We start from the raw sequence: 17,272 nt of genomic DNA, 5'->3' as shown, positions 1-17,272 counted from the left end.
GAAGAACTTTTCTCATTAACTGCTATGGTATTACAGAACTTACATTTGTGGACGTAAGCTGATTGTGTCAGTAAATTGATTTGTGAGTGTAATTACTGACTTCCTGCAAAAGTGCCCCTGCCCGAGACACTTCAGCATCAACTAGAAAATGAATTCTTGCCACACACGCCTTATTCGCCTAATTTAGCTGCAACAGAATTCCATATACTCCCTGAGCTCAAAAAAGTTCTGAGTTGGCAGAGGTTCTCTTCAGAAGAATAACTAACAGCCGTAGTTGAGAGTTACTTTTCAGGCCTGGAGGAATGTAATTTTCGAGAAAGGTTCAGCACTGGAACATCGCTGGACGAAGTGCATTAGCGTACAGAGAGACTACATCAAAAAATAAAAGAGCTTTATTAATATAATTTACTATATTATTATTAGTTAATTAATTAAAAATTTTCTTAAATTATTTATTATTATGAATAAATATTCTTTATGTGTGCCTTTATTTTAGTTACTGGTTTGGTTATTGGTTTTAGTTGTTTAAATGGTTCCAGTGGCTCTGAGCACTATGCAACTTAACTTCTGAGGTCATCATTCCCATAGAACTGAGAACTACTTAAACATAACTAAGCTAAGGACGTTACACACATCCATGCCCGAGGCAGGATTCGAACCTGCGACCGTAGAAGTTACGCGGTACCAGATTGGAGCGCCTAGAACCACTCGGCCACCACGGCCGGCTTAGTTGGTTTAGCTCAGTCCCTTATTTCCTTTTTTCTTTACTCTTCTGGAACCCTGGAAAATATAAAGGAGCGCAAGAGATGTATTCCGCAGTGGCGATCTCGCGGAAATTGCTTGTCGGTTTCTGCTCCACCTGAAATCTCTAAAACGTTTACTCGCTACGCAGATCGTTCGGCACAACTGTCTGCTATGTTTTTTCATGAGTCTGGATGATAGGTCCAACAATTTAGCAAGTTAAAGTTTATTAATTCGGAGATAATATCTCGACGAATTCTGACCGTGGAAAATGCAGGTTTGCACTATCGTTCCAAACTTCACCTCTGAGCGATCTACGTGTCGTAATATCTGTACCGTGATAATTAACTAATTTCGGCACTGAGATATACATACCTTGAATACTTTATGTTAGATATTGTATTTTATTTTGCGCAAATACTGAACTTCTACTATTTACCGTAATGGCGCCTCGCAACAGTACCATCTTTCTCCTCCTCTCACTCGTCTTGTCTCTTACTTTTCTTCACAAATCTTTGGCCCAATTCTCACAATCGGTCTATGCCGTTCACCAAAACATCAATTTTTCGCTCCCCAATTATAGTCCTGCATACATTGCTACACCATAATGTTTATGTGTATAGAAATGTAAACGCAACTGGTGCTCTTGGAGAATACGTTATGCGATATCCCAACACAAGAGTTAAAGTGGTTCAAATGGCTCTGAGCACTATGGGACTTAACATCTTAGGTCATCAGTCCCCTAGAACTTAGAACTACTTAAACCTAACTAATCTAAGGACATCACACAACATCCAGCCAAACACAAGAGTCAGTAGCGTTTATTCATGTTTTCATTAAACTATTGAGAATGGCGCAGTGCAAAACAGTAATATTTTCTGTTACCGAAAACGAAAAGAGTATGAACGAATCAGAATACATTAATCTAGTAGAACATAATACTTCAAAAATCAAACAAGGAATCGCTGTTTGATTGTGTGCTGTGGTATGAAAGACATTCAGATGACTGGGCCTCTTGTGTTACTGAATCGTCTTGCAGGGCCCGTTATCTCGAGTTCCTTGAAAAAGAGCATCCATCATAAGGGAAAAGGCTCTTCCAACATTACGGCGCACCTGCACGTTCTAGTCGTCAGGTTATATATCATCTAAATTTATATTACTCGGAAGGTGCATTGTCAGAAATCGTCACGTTTCTCGGCCCCCATTATGCCCTTGCCTTTGGAGATCACTGAAAGAAATAGTTTACAAACAGAAAGCTAACGCAAGAGACTAATTAATCGTTCGTATTGTGAATAGTGCTGCCTCTACAAAAGAACGCCAGGATGACATCATAAAAGTTACATTTGTTATAGACAAGAGAATTCAGAAGTTCGTTTAAGTAAGAAAAGTTATTCATGGAAATGAGCTTTGAAATCAATTATTCCTCGCAACAATTCATGGGTTTCCCACCCCAATAATGTACATAATCACACTTGGTTTCTTGTTCACGAATTTTTGGCCAAAGTCAGTACTATAATGGTGCCGAAACCTGAATATTTGCCAGACTTGTCCTCATAGGTCATTTGCTTCAAACAATGTAAGAAATTATAAAGGGGTGTCGGTTTAGAATAGTAAAGGAGACTAAAAGAGCATCGCTGAGATACCTAAAAATCGAGTTCCAGAAGTATTTTGAGGATTAATAAAAAAACGCTGGTATGAGTGTAAAGGACATAGTGGGGACTATTTGTAATAGCATTAAATTTGTGTTCACGTAATAAGATTTTTTCCGAAGAACACCAATTCTCGTTTCTTAGAATTAATTTCGTATGCTTCTCCTGTAAGATGTGCTCACAGAAGCTAAAGTAATTTCACACGCAATGGAGCAGACCAAATGATGAAGGTGCCCCTTTATCAAATGAAGCAGCGGCAGAATACGTTTCACGTAGAACAGTTACGCCCTGGGCAGCGATTGTTTCCCTGGGAGGTCACACGGGAGATCAGAGCACGTAGCGGGAGGCGCAGGCGGTTAGTGCGCGCTGTTAACACAGGCGAGAGTCAACTCGGCCTCCTGTGTTTGCGTGTTTAGTGTTCACTGTTTACCCCCTGCGCGCGAGAGTCTACTCGCGCTAAGTCACTCGGGCAAACTATGTTCTATCCCCCGTGCTGGTGTGCAGGCGGGGTCGCAAGGTGAGGTCTCGCGAGTGACTTTGTCGGCACTTGCTGTGTGGGCTGTGCGAGTCTAGAATACATTGGGTACTACCACAGTCTGCGGGCGTTCGACAGAGGCAGACGTAGCTAGTAGCTGAAGGCTCTGAGGAAGAGTAAACGTAACACATATACTCCGATTAAAATAGGTTTTTAATACAGTATCACAGAATTTAAATTATCTGGAAGAATTTAGAATATTTTTCACATGTCTTTAAATAAAGACAATCCACTTTTTTAGAACTTTCGATTCAGAGCGGTGATTTTTAAACAGTTAGTAGGTAGACGTAATGATAGGCTGGTTATCTCTACGTAGCAGACGTATCGGGGCATTGATTCTAGCGAGTATAGTTCTTACGGACATCAAGAAAGTTCAGCTAGCTGAGCCTATGGGAGTCGCATCAATCGCTGTTGCTTCCAACGAAGGAGAATGCAATGGTTCTCCAAACACAATGGCTGTACACCTACCTTCGAATCCCTGTGGCTGTACCTATTTTATAATTCGATGAGCCTTTAAATGACGTCTATTAGTAACGGTTTGATTGACTTAAAGATACCATTTTGTTTCTAGCATGGCCACTCTTTCCACTGCCATAAGAACATGTCATGTTTTAAGGGACTCGCTAGTGTTCCGTAAAATACGGTAAAACATTTGTCACCATCCAGTGTTTGTCTAGGCAAAGGCCTTGCCGCAGTGTATACACAGGTTCCCGTCAGATCACCGAATTCAAGCGCTGTTGGGCCTTGACGACACTTGGATTGGTGGCCATCCGGGCCCCCATGTGCTGTTGCCATTATTTTGGGTGCTGTAAGCCTCGTGATCCCTATTGAGGAGTTACTCGACTGAATGGTAGCGGCTCCGGTCACAGAAAACCATCGTAACGACCGGGAGAGCGGTGTGCTGACCACACTCCCCTCCTATCCGCATCCTCATCTGAGGACACGGCGGTCGAATGGTCCCGATGGGCCACTTGTCGTCTGAATACGGGGTGCTTTAGTGTTTGTCTGATGAAATGTGTTATTTGCAATGTTTTTTTTCTGTCTCTTGATGTGCTGTGGCATATATGTCTAATTTTAGCCAACGTTTTATCATGTTTTATAAAAAAAAGTATATGGGAGCTCACGCATCCGCAAAGCAGCAAGCAGTCAAGATCGGTAGGCCTACCCAGACCACAAAGCGGCAGACGTTTTTGAAGTGTGCGAAAGGTGTTGTGTGTGGATGTAGTATGGCGCTGGAGCTTGTAGAGGGCGGTGATTGACCTATCTGGTTTGGCGCCAAATGTATTGCTTTAATTAGTTATTTTCAGCGACGTCTCGAGAATACACAGTGTGAGTGTCCAGAGATTTTTAGATTCAGGTGAAAATAATAGCCTATGCTTTATAACAGTCGTGCTTATCAACAAGTTTAAACAGATACAGCCGCTGCAGATAACAATAAAAATAATAATAATTGTTTTTGTCGTATTTTGTTGTTTTGTATGTAATGAAGAACACTTTAGGGCAGGAACGAAATAGTGTGTAACCTTTTGCCACTCTCCGTCTCAAATTTCTTTTTAAGTGAGAGATTTCGTGCTATTTTATTTTTTTCGGACAAATGTACAAATTCCCTAACACATGTGTTGGTCCAAGAATTAACTTTCCGCGCTGAAAATCATACATTCCTACGTTGCATCACAACAACTGATACTATTGCACACCTTTTAGTTCAATGTTTACTTGTACTGACGTTTACTTGATTTCGTCACTTTCTCACAACAGATCTGGTCTGAAAGGCCCTAGTTCCTTTGCGGATAACTTGTCCTGGTAATTTTCTGTTATGTTGGCACTTAAAAACAGATTCTACAGAGTTTATATTGACACTGCACATGAAAACCCATTCCTACACAGTGAACAAACAACTCTGAACGCAAACTGCCGTTTGTGGAAATTATTAAATCCAAATAGTAACGTCTACCAACACACTCACTTGAAAAGAATGCAAATGATGCGCTGAGAACCATAAGTTCCTAAAGCCTACCGTCGTCGATCGCATATTTAAGTGAGTATCAGGGAACTAAGAGAGACAGCTTGTCGTGACAATATACAATGTGGTCCCACAGCACAGATAAACTTGAAAAACCATAAGATCAACAGATGTCAGAAGCATGAATTAATACCTCAGTCTCACAACAGAGGCTGATAGGCTTCTGACAATATAGTTTCCCATTGCCTCAAGTGGATTTTTGAATGGTGAAATCAAAACTTAATATACTGTAGCTCAATCATACACTCACAAAATAGGACTTTCTATCAGTATAACTACGACGTGTACAATCGTGTGACTTAATTTAGTTATGTATTGAGTGAATTGGCATATCTGAGGAGTGTGCTACCGTCTAGCGCGATTTGTGCCAAAAGAACGGGGGTAAAATGGTTCAAATGGCTCTAAGCACTGTAGGACAACATCTGAGGTCATCAGTCCCCTAGACTTGGAACTATTTAAACCTAACTAACCCAAAAACAACACAAACGTCCAGCCCGAGTCAGGATTCGAACCTGCGACCGTAGCAGCAGCGCGGTTTCGGACTGAAGTGCCTAGAACCGCTCGGCCAAAGCGGCCAGCCCGAACGGGGATAAAAGGCTGCTGCAGTGTGTTACTACCTAGTGGCATTGACGTAAATCGGTAGTTGATTCGTAAGGGCTAGTTTTGCACGTCGTGAAGGGTGCACGTCATTTATCACATCCGTATGTATTTGACCCGTAAGGCAATGACGTCACGCCAGTTGCGCATGCGAGACAATTCCTTAAAACGTGCACAAGTGAATATGTGCTTGTGACCCTGATGACAATCTTCACAGAGTCTAGAGGAGTTGTAATATATATCGTGGTAGATTTAGCAGCTTGTATTTCAGATTACCGCATCTGTGTTATGTTTAACAGCATCATTACATGGAATGGCCTTTGCAAGGCATGGTTCTTTAAAAGGCATACGAAGTTTATCTGCAAAGTAATCTCTGGCGTCTAAACTAATGAGTTCTAGAAGTTGCGTTCTGATCCTACCTGAATCTGGAGAAACATACCCAAGCAGAGCACAAAGGGATTTGTGCAAGCTGATGTTTTTTTACAATTTCACCTATTTCTACTTTGGCAACACTTTATTTTATGATCTTGCTGCATTTATATATTTAATTCAAATGTTCTGGCCAATTTTAAAATCACAAAATACATCTTTCACCAAGGGGATTAAATGTTTAACAACCTGGAATGTAAAATTATGTTCTGCGCAACAGGTTTCCAGTTCAATCCCTGCTTCTTTGACTGCTCTGTTACCTGCAATTTCACTTCTGTTCTAGATACGTTTTCAAGTATGTATGCAATGGCCATGAAAGCTTCACGAACTTGACATGGTTTTGAATTTGAACACGTTTGTGTAGTTTGCACTTTCCACATAGTATTTCCACGAAACGCGCAATACATCTGTATTTGATTTCATTACTGGAATTTGTCTTAACCGTCCCTTGAAGTTAAGATCACATAGCGACCGGTCTTGAAATTTATTCTTTCTGGAAACATTTGGAAATTTTGTGGTAAAATCTTATGAGACCAAACTACTGAGATCATCGGTCCCTAAGCTTAGACACTGCTTAATCTAGCTTAAACTAACTTACGCTAAGGACAACACACACACCCATGCTCGAGGGAGGACTCGAACCTCTGATGGGGGGCAGCCGCACGGATCGTGACAAGACACCTAGACCGCACGGCTGCCCCGCGGGGCTCTCGAAACTTTCTCACCTCCTTCTTCTGGCATTAATTCACCACTAACTCTTATTTTTTTAGGAGTACTTTGTTTCCCTCTAATTTTACACACTAATTATACATAATACTAAAATGCTAACATGGCTAGTTCTTACTGTGTAGGTACACTTCCACTGAGACAGGGAAAACACAACTGTATGGGAAAGTAACGCACTAAAGCTGCACTTTCGCAGGATAGGTTCTACAAACAGGGGAATCTCTGGCAGTGAGCTCGATAGAAGCAGGGGATATCGTGTTCTATAAAGGGTGATTCTCTGTCAGTGAGCTCGATAGAAACATGCGATATCATGTTCTATAAAGGGGGAATCCTTGGCAGTGAGCTTGCTGGTAGCAGGAGACATAGGATTCTACAAACGGAGGAATTCCGGGCAGTGAGGTCACCGATAGCAGGAGGTTTAGAGAACCATTGCATCTCTTTGCAATATAGCTACATGTCTGGAATTTTTTCCTAGTTTACGTATTCAGCTAATCGTTTCAAAATTCCCACGTTTTTTTTACATTTTTTCTCATTTTTCCTGTTTACCCACAAGACCAAAATTTTCCCTCGTTCAAGGGAAATTTCACTCAATCTGTCATCCGCGCTGCTTACTAAAGTGGCAGCTGCTGAGCCTTGTCCATCCTGCTCGTCGCGCCTGTGCGTTGCTTCATCTACATTTACATTTATACTCCGCAAGCCACCCAACGGTGTGTGGTGGAGGCCACTTTACGTGCCACAGCATTACCTCCCTTTTTCGTTCCAGTCACGTTTGGTTCGCGGGAAGAACGACTGCCGGAAAGCCTCCGTGCGCGCACGAATATCTCTAATTTTACATTCGTGATCCCCTCGGGAGATGTAAGTAGGGGGAAGCAATATATTCGATACCTAATCCGGAAACGCACCCTCTTGAAACCTGGACAGCAAGCTACACCGCGATGCAGAGTGCCTCTCTTGCAGAGTCTGCCACTTGAGTTTGCTAAACATCTCCGTAACGCTATCACGGTTACCAAATAACCCTGTGACGAAACGCGCCGCACTTCTTTGGATCTTCTCTATCTCCTCTGTCAACCCGACCTGGTACGGATCCCACACTGATGAGCAATACTCAAGTATAGGTCGAACGAGTGTTTTGTAAGCCACCTCCTTTGTTGATGGACTACATTTTCTAAGGACTCTCCCAATGAATCTCAACCTGGCGCCCGCCTTACCAACAATTAATTTTATATGATTATTCCACTTCAAATCATTCCGTACGCATACTCCCAGATATTTTACAGAAGTAAGTGCTACCAGTGTTTGTTACGCTATCATATAATCACACAAAAAAAGGATCCTTCTTTCTATGTATTAGCAATAATTACATTTGTCTATGTTAAGGGTCAGTTGAAACTCCGTGGACCAAGTGCTTATCCGGTGCAGATCTTCCTGCATTTCGCTGCAATTTTCTAACGCTGCAACTTCTCTGTATACTACAGCAATATCCGCGAAAAGCCGCATGGAACTTCCGACACGATCTACTAGGTCATTTATATATATTGGGAAAAGTAATGGTCCTATAACACTCCTCTGTGGCACGCCAGAGGATACTTTAATGTCTGTAGACGTCACTCCATTGAGAACAACATGCTGTGTTCTGTTTGCTAAAAACTCTTCAACCCAGCCACACAGGTGGTCTGATATTCCGTAGGCTCTTACTTTGTTTATCAGGCGACAGTGCGAAACTGTCCGCAGCTCGTGGTCGTGCGGTAGCGTTTTCGCTTCCCATGCCCGGGTTCCCGGGTTCGATTCCCGGGGGGTCGGGGATTTTCTCTGCCTCGTGGTGACTGGGTGTTGTGTGCTGTCCTTAGGTTAGTTAGGTTTAAGTAGTTCTAAGTTCTAGGGGACTGATGACCTCAGATGTTAAGTCGCATAGTGCTCAGAGCCATTTGAACCATTTTTGAAGTGCGGAACTGAATCGACCGCCTTCCGGAATTCAAGGAAAATGGCATCTACTTAAGAGCCTGTATCTAATATTTTCTGGGTCTCATGAACAAATAAAGCGAGTTGTGTCTCACACAGTCGCTGTTTCCGGAATCCATGTTGATTCATACAGAGTAGATCCTGGGTTTCCAGAAATGAAATGATACGCGAGAAAAAACATTTACTAAAATTCTACAACAGATCGCTGTCACATATATGGGCCTATAGTTCAGCGCATCTGCTCGACGACCCTTCTTGAAAACTGGAACTACCTGTGCTCTTTTCCAATCATTTGTAACCTTCTGTTCCTATAGAGAGTTGCGGTACTCGGCTGTTAGAAGGAGGGTAAGTTCTTTGGCGTACACTGTGTAGAATCGAATTGGTATCCCGTCAGGTCTAGTGGACGTCCCTCTGTTGAGTGATTTCAGTTGCTTTTCTATTCCTAGGACACTTATTTTGATGTCAGCCATTTCTTCGTTCCAGCGAGGATTTAGAGAAGGAACTGCAGTGCTGCCTTCCTCTGTGAAACAGCTTTTGGAAAAAGGTGTTTAGTATTTCAGCTTTACTCACTCCTTTGTCCCCCAGCTGCTCGACACGGCAGTGCAGGAAGGCGGTCTGCCCCACGGCCGTTGTCACGTTACGTGGCACGTTGAAGTCGAAGTACGGCGTCGACGTGGCGTTGTCGCTGTCCAGCACCTCGTTATCGTCCAGGCCCCCTGCCACAACGCAAATACAAAAATGCTATGTAAACTTTGTGCAGAAGTCATAACTTTAACTGACACGTCTTTTAATACACACATCAAAAAGAATTTTGCATCACATCGGTTCCGAGACTTCCGGAACCTATACAGAAAAATGGAATAGAGGTAAACATAAACATAATTTCCGCCCTTTTATTGCCACTGCAAACCACACATTGCATGTTGTACCACCATACAGCGAGACATTCAGAGATGGTGTTCCAAATTGCTGTACATACCAATACCTCTAATACCCAGTAGCACGTCCTCTTACGTTGATGTATGCCTGTATTCGTCGTGGCATACTATCCACAAACTCATCACGTTACTGTTGGTCCAGATTGTACCACTCCACAACGGCGATTCGGCGTAGGTCCCTCAGAGTTGTTGGTAGGTCACGTCGTCCATAAACAGCCCTTTCCAGTCAAAATGGTTTAAATGGCTCTGAACACTACGGGACTTAACTTCTGAGGTCATCAGTCGCCTAGAACTTAGAACTACTTAAACCTAACTAACCGAAGGAAATCACACACATCCATGCCCATGGCAGGATTCGAACCTGCGACCGTAGCGGTCGCGAGGTTCCAGACTGTAGCGCCCAGATGCGCTCGGCCACCCGGCCGGCTTTTCAATCTACCCGAGGCATGTTCGATAGGGTTCACATTTAGAGAACATGTTGGCCACTCTAGTCGAGTGATATAGTTATCCTGAACGAACTCATTCACAAGATGCGCACGATGGGGGCACAAATTGTCCTCCATGAAGACGAGTGCCTCGCCAATATGCTGCGACATCGTTGTACTATCGGTCGGAGGATGGCATTCACGTATCGTGAAACCGTTACCGCGCCTTCCATGACCATCAGCGGCGTACGTCGGCCCTTCCACCTTGCTGTACTTGCTGGACAGTTTGTCTAAGAACTTCAGTCGGACTGGGTTGCGTACAACACGTCTCCGACGATTGTCTGCTTGAAGGGATATGTGACACTCATCCGTGAAGAGAACGTGATGCCAACCCTGGGCGGTCCATTCGGCATATTGTCAGGCCCATTTGTACCGCGCTGCATGGTGTCGTGGCTACAAAGGTGGACCTCGCCATGGAAGTCGGGAGTGAAGTAGTACATCACGCAGCCTATTGCATGCAGTTTGAGTGGTAACACGAAGTCGTGTGGCTGCACGAGAGGCATTATTCAACGTGGTGGCGTTGCTGTCAGGGTTTCTCCCAGCCACAATCCGTAGGTAGCGGTCATCCACTGCAGTAGTAGCCCATGGGCGGGCTGAGCGAGACATGTCATCGACAGTTCTTCTCTCTTTGAATCCCCTCCATCTCTTGGGTTCACTCCGAGGCGCCTTGACACTTCGCTTGATGAGATCCCTTCCTAGCTCAAAGTAACAATGCGGACGCGATCGAACCGCAGTACTGAACGTCTAGGCATGGTTGAACTAAAGACAACACGAGCCGTGTAGCTCCTGCTTGGTGGAATGACTGGAAGTGATCGGCTGTCGGATCCCGTCCGTCTAATAGGCGATTCTAAAGCAAGGTTGTTTACATGTTTGGGCGAGTTTAGTCACATCTCTGAACAGTCAAAGGGACTGTATCTTTGATACGATATCCACAGTCAACGTTTATCTTGAGGAGTGCTGGGAAGTGAGGGGATGCAAAACATTTTTGATGTGTGTACAGGACACTAACGCAACGCAAGGCTTGTAACAAAATGGTGGCTTATTCAGAATTTACCGCTCTGATTGTAAAACTAGTGGCATCAAACAAAAGACAAGAAAACGTGTTACAAGGAGCACGCAGAAAAAACGATGCACATATACACTCCAGGAAATTGAAATAAGAACACCGTGAATTCATTGTCCCAGGAAGGGAAAACTTTATTGACACATTCCTGGGGTCAGATGCATCACATGATCACACTGACAGAACCACAGGCACATAGACACAGGCAACAGAGCATGCACAATGTAGGCACTAGTACAGTGTATATCCACCTTTCGCAGCAATGCAGGCTGCTATTCTCCCATGGAGACGATCGTAGAGATGCTGAATGTAGTCCTGTGGAACGGCTTGCCATGCCATTTCCACCTGGCGCCTCAATTGGACCCGCGTTCGTGCTGGACGTGCAGACCGCGTGAGACGACGCTTCATCCAGTCCCAAACATGCTCAATGGGGGACAGATCCGGAGATCTTGCTGGCCAGGGTAGTTGACTTACACCTTCTAGAGCACGTTGGGTGGCACTGGATACATGCGGACGTGCATTGTCCTGTTGGAACAGCAAGTTCCCTTGCCGGTCTAGGAATGGTAGAACGATGGGTTCGGTGACGGTTTGGATGTACCGTGCACTATTCAGTGTCCCCTCGACGATCACCAGAGGTGTACGGCCAGTGTAGGAGACCGCTCCCCACACCATGATGCCGGGTGTTGGCCCTGTGTACCTCGGTCGTATGCAGTCCAGAATGTGGCGCTCACCTGCGCGGCGCCAAACACGCATACGACCATCATTGGCACCAAGGCAGAAGCGACTCTCATCGCTGAAGACGACACGTCTCCATTCGTCCCTCCATTCACGCCTGTCGCGACACCACTGGAGGCGGGCTGCACGATCTTGGGGCGTGAGCGGAAGAAGGCCTAACGGTGTGCGGGATCGTAGCCCAGCTTCATGGAGACGGTTTCGAATGGTCCTCGCCGATACCCCAGGAGCAACAGTGTCCCTAACTTGCTGGGAAGTGGCGGTGCGGTCCCCTACGGCACTGCGTAGGATCCTACGGTCTTGGCGTGCATCCGTACGTCGCTGCGGTCCGGTCCCAGGTCGACGGGCACGTGCACCTTCCGCCGACCACTGGCGTCAACATCGATGTACTGTGGACACCTCACGCCCCACGTGTTGAGCAATTCGGCGGTACGTCCACCCGGCCTCCCGCATGCCCACTATACGCCCTCGCTCAAAGTCCGTCAACTGCACATACGGTTCACGTCCACGCTGTCGCGGCATGCTACCAGTGTTAAAGACTGCGATGGAGCTCCGTATGCCACGGCAAACTGGCTGACACTGACGGCGGCGGTGCACAAATGCTGCGCAGCTAGCGCCATTCGACGGCCATTACCGCGGTTCCTGGTGTGTCCGCTGTGCCGTGCGTGTGATCATTGCTTGTACAGCCCTTTCGCAGTGTCCGGGGCAAGTATGGTGGGTCTGACACACCAGTGTCAATGTGTTCATTTTTCCATTTCCAGGAGTGTACATTCACAGTTCATATCACATAAGGTAGACACACTGTTCACAGTATCTAAAATAACCGCGTAACAGTACCTTCTCGTGGTGGAAAACATAGTATGAACAATAAAATAGTATGTGCACCATGCAGTGCAGTACATCTTGTTGCAAGTTGTCACCACATTTACGAGTACAGTTGACATGCCGATTCATAGAGGATATCTTCCACTATATTATACGCTTTGTTCTGATATAGACAACAGAAGCGGTCGGTGAAATATGAAACATCAAAAAAGAAAAACTCGTCGGTGCACGGTTAGCTGGAGCATATGTGACGAAAACGGCTGAACTATTTCACGTATCACGATCGACAGTATCCATTCTAATGACAGTACACACAAAACCTGCTCGGCGAAGGGGAATAGTGGGTAAAATCCGAAGTTAACTGACAGAGACCGACGAGCTTTAAAAAGGATTGTGACCAGAAAACGTAAAAGTACCGCACTTGAGTAATAAAATTTCGACAAAAACATTGCCGCGGGAGTTTCACAAGGCTAACATTCCTGGAAGGGCTGCAATTGTGAAATACCTAGTAAAGGAAGCGAGCGCAACGCCCGTAGTACTGCTTTCTGCGATCATAAAACCTGGTCGCTTGATTACTGGAAGGATATGGTATAGTCCGACAAATCATTGTTTACATTGTTTTCTACAAACGGCACTGTCTAACTATGGAGAACTTCAAAAGAAGCGTACGATCAAACGTGTTTGTTCCCTACATTAAAGCATACGAGAGGTTCCGTTATCATTTGGGCTGGTCCTATCATTATCGCCCCTGGCCGGACTACTGTGAATGAATATCTCGACATACTCGACAATGAAGTGTTTACTACTACTAGCACAATCCTGCCGAACACTGCCATATTACATGCGCCTCATACACACGGCCAAAAAGGTTCAGGCTGGTTTGTAGAGCATCAGAATATCATTCAACATCCTCCATGATCAACACAATCGGCAAACGTTGACATCATTGGCCCTTTGTGGGGAGATTTTGAAAAAAGGACAAGGAGCAGATTTCCACCTTCAACGTCGTTGAAATGGTTGGCAGTTTTTAGGAACAAAAATGTGAAAATATTCCGTTGGAAATTATGTAGACACTTTACGAATCTATTCCTCGAATAACTGCAGTTGTTATCAAAGGCAATGGTGACCCAACACCTTACTAATAAACAAATGTCATCTATATGCCATATGTTCACATTATCATATATAAAGATGAAGAGATACTGTACGGAGATGAATGGAGAGAGAGAAATTACGTCTACCTGGAAAAAGAATCCAGGGAAAAGACGCTCAACGTCAATGCACACTACAAAGCAATAGTTTCCAGAAGGTACGTCGTCATCTTACTATTAACTTCCTTTCAAGGTACTCTGCTGCTCCTGCTGCTGACTAACATATTCAGAAATGCTTAATTTTTTGGTGTGAGTGGAGACGAAGCCCTTCGGGCTGTTCCTCTATTCGTAACTACAATCGCCGAACAGTAGGTATTACGGATTTTGTGGACCTTAACTTTCAGGCGTCAAATCACTCCGTGCAAGTAGCGCAGTAACGCTTTTCGTGCGCAGAAGGACGGGCAATTTCCTTGATTTGCGCAGCTTGATTTTGTCATCTGGAACATCAATTTTTACATTGCAGGCTTGTAAAATTTTTCATAGAACGTAGCGTTGAATATTCGAAGTGCTCGAGGACTAGCTTCGTCCCAGTCATTTTGTGAATCGCTTTATTACGGTATCCAGAAAGAAGTTTCAGTTTCAGTTTTAATGCTTAGTTTCGTATTATCTGCAGCTTTTGTACCTTCCCTTATGTTCTGCTGTGTCATCAAACAGCTTTTCCAATATTGGTAACACCGTAGCTTTTTATACGGTGAGCCCTAAGTTACAAGGAAGAGACGACATGTTGTTTAAAGAGGAGTATAGTTCCCTCAGCTTTCCGAATGTCTTTCCTCTGACCTGGAGATTGTGTTGGCGCGACGTCTGTCTCCTCTGCAAAGTGACGCCTAGAAGATACTCCGCAAGTTGGTAGCTGCTCCGACATGTTAGTAAACTTGCTTTAATATGCAGACTACATTTCGTCCAAGAAATGACACGCCATCAACCGTTCCTATGTTGTCACTTTTTCCCGCTCACTGTACAGTACGTAACTTAACATTCGAACTGGACGCACTGCACATTGGAACGAGTTTAAGGTTTTACTAAATCTAAAATACTATTTTAGTTTTTCATTAGTAGAGCACGTAATTAACAAAAACATCCACAACACGAAAAGTAAAATTCCTTACAAAGCTAAAGCATTGCAGTACATTCAATGTTACTCTACGTTTCAATGTAATTTACACCAGTAACAAAACACATATAAAAACATAATTTCTTTAGTTAACAGAAAACTAGCTTTGAGACCTTAACTTTTCCCGGTGAATTGAATGTTCAAATAATTTACGGGTTTGCTGCCGGCTGACGTCGTCGACCACCGCCGATATTTCGGCAGGGCGCACCCTGCCAATCTCAAGGCACTACTGCAAGGAGGAAGCAATGTGCAAGGGAATTTAATACCTCAGTTCACAGAGGAGAAACAAGGAAGATACCACACACAGAACAAATAACCGCACAGTCAACACACAACGAAAAATAACCGACATCACAAATATTTCTTGTTCCCAAACATCAGAAATATTTCTCATGTTGGTTATCTTTGGTTGTGTGTTGACTTTGCGGTTACTTGTTCTCGTGTCTGGTATCTTCCTTGTTTCTCCTCTGTGAAGCGAGGTATTAAATTCCCTTGCACATTGCTTCCTCCTTGCAGTAGTGCCTGGAGAATGGCAGGGTGTGCTCCTGCCGAAATATCGGCGGTGGTCGACGACGTCAGCCGGCAGCAAACCCGTAAATTATTTGAACAGAACACTAGCTTATCAAGTGTCAGATTAGATTTATGAATGGATTCAGGACTTCAATGTGAATAGAACACAACACTTCGTTCTCAGTGTGAAAACACAGGTTCATGAAAAATTAAGTTTGGGACCGCATCAAAGGAGATTTTAGCACGTATATATCAAACCACGGACAGCATTTTCATATTCTCTTACTCACTATGCACAGACTATTACTCCCAAAGAAGAAATGAGCCGGAACTTTCTGTAGGAAATTTAATTTACTTTAAATTTGTAGCAGGCCACGTTTCCGATGGAGGTCTTAGTTTCCGAATTATTCATTATAAACATACCAAATTCACATGAAATCATGTTTTACTTGAATAAATCGTAAACCGTTGCCGCCAGTGAAAATGTATACCAATACAAAATTTATCCACACTATATTTCCTACAAAAAGATCCTATTCATTTTTTCTGCAGGACCAACAATTTGCACGTAGTGAGCGAGAGAATATGAAATCTAGCTTATGGTATTTGATAGCATTAAGCATTGCACAGATTACACAAATCCGTCGGCAAAGGCAACTGAATCACCATATATGTACGGAGGCTGAATAGCAAAGAAGCCTTATAGAGATATTTATATATATTGTAGAGGATTGCGTCGGAAGCTCTATGAGGCCACCGCTATCCAGCCTCTTTTTCCTGCAGTCACTGAAGTATAATTTATATAGGTAAAATACCTTCTTTTCCGACTGTAATAAAGTAGCATTACGACTAAACTCGTTTCGCTTTATTCTAAATGACTGTAACAATATAGTTTTCCTTACAGCTTTGGTTTTCTGGGACCGTGCTGTAAATTACCACTAAAACAGTATTAAATATTATCGTTACTAACGGTTTTTTGGCTCTTACGCCATTCTTAGCGTTCTTCTCCACATAAGTGATAGATTTTAGTGTATAGCACTTTCAACAACTGAAAATATATTCATGTTTTCGTCTTGTCAAAAATTACTGGCTCCCGCAGTTGTTTGCACACAAACACACACACACAGACACACACACACACATACACAAACACACACATACCTACACACACACAAACACACACACACACAAAGCAAAGTGCACAAAATGGCGACTTGGCAGCGGTTATGACAATACAGAAATATCAATATATTTAGTGTAGTATCTGCATTAATCTACAACATATGTGTAGAACATGAATACCAGTCTAAGAAACAAAAAACTGTGAGGAATGACAATAATTCATACTTTTGATGCTGGTAAGTTACAATATGAGAGTTGTTCCTGATCCCAACGAACCAAAATTGTAAGAATAAACTTATTGTCACAGTAACCACTGAGAAGATTTAGAATAAAGTGGTACGCATTTGGTCTTAGTTAGGCTTCATTACAGGCCCTAAAGACAGTATTTTACCTACGTAATCTTGAGGCTTTCCAGAACGATACGACGATACGAAGCTTGCAACACCAGAAGACTCTTGCAAATTGCTGGCGGATCATTGATTGGTGTAAAGACTGACAGTTGAAGGTGCACATAAATAAATGTATTGTATTGCGCATACAAATACGAACAGAAACATGACTCTACACTTACCCTATTGGCAAAAAATTACTGGAAATAGTAACTATTTAAAACAAGTCGGTCAGTCCTACAGAGAGATGGAATGACCACTTAAAACAAACAGTACGAAAAGCACAT

The 17,272-nt window shown here is 43.6% G+C and overlaps 1 protein-coding gene across 1 annotated transcript in view; it reads right to left on the bottom strand.

Annotated features, from left to right (window-relative positions):
* LOC126266665 (uncharacterized) overlaps positions 1-17,272 on the bottom strand; it is a 975,748-nt gene that overhangs the window by 558,349 nt on the left and 400,127 nt on the right. The window contains exon 2 of the mRNA XM_049971081.1: positions 9,230-9,375. The gene's annotated coding sequence lies outside the window, so the exon portion shown is untranslated. The remainder of the gene's footprint in view (positions 1-9,229; positions 9,376-17,272) is intronic.

Source organism: Schistocerca gregaria, chromosome 4 (genome assembly GCF_023897955.1).
Source record: "Schistocerca gregaria isolate iqSchGreg1 chromosome 4, iqSchGreg1.2, whole genome shotgun sequence".
NCBI lineage: Eukaryota > Metazoa > Arthropoda > Insecta > Orthoptera > Acrididae > Schistocerca > Schistocerca gregaria.
This window is presented reverse-complemented; position numbering and strand designations above follow the sequence as displayed.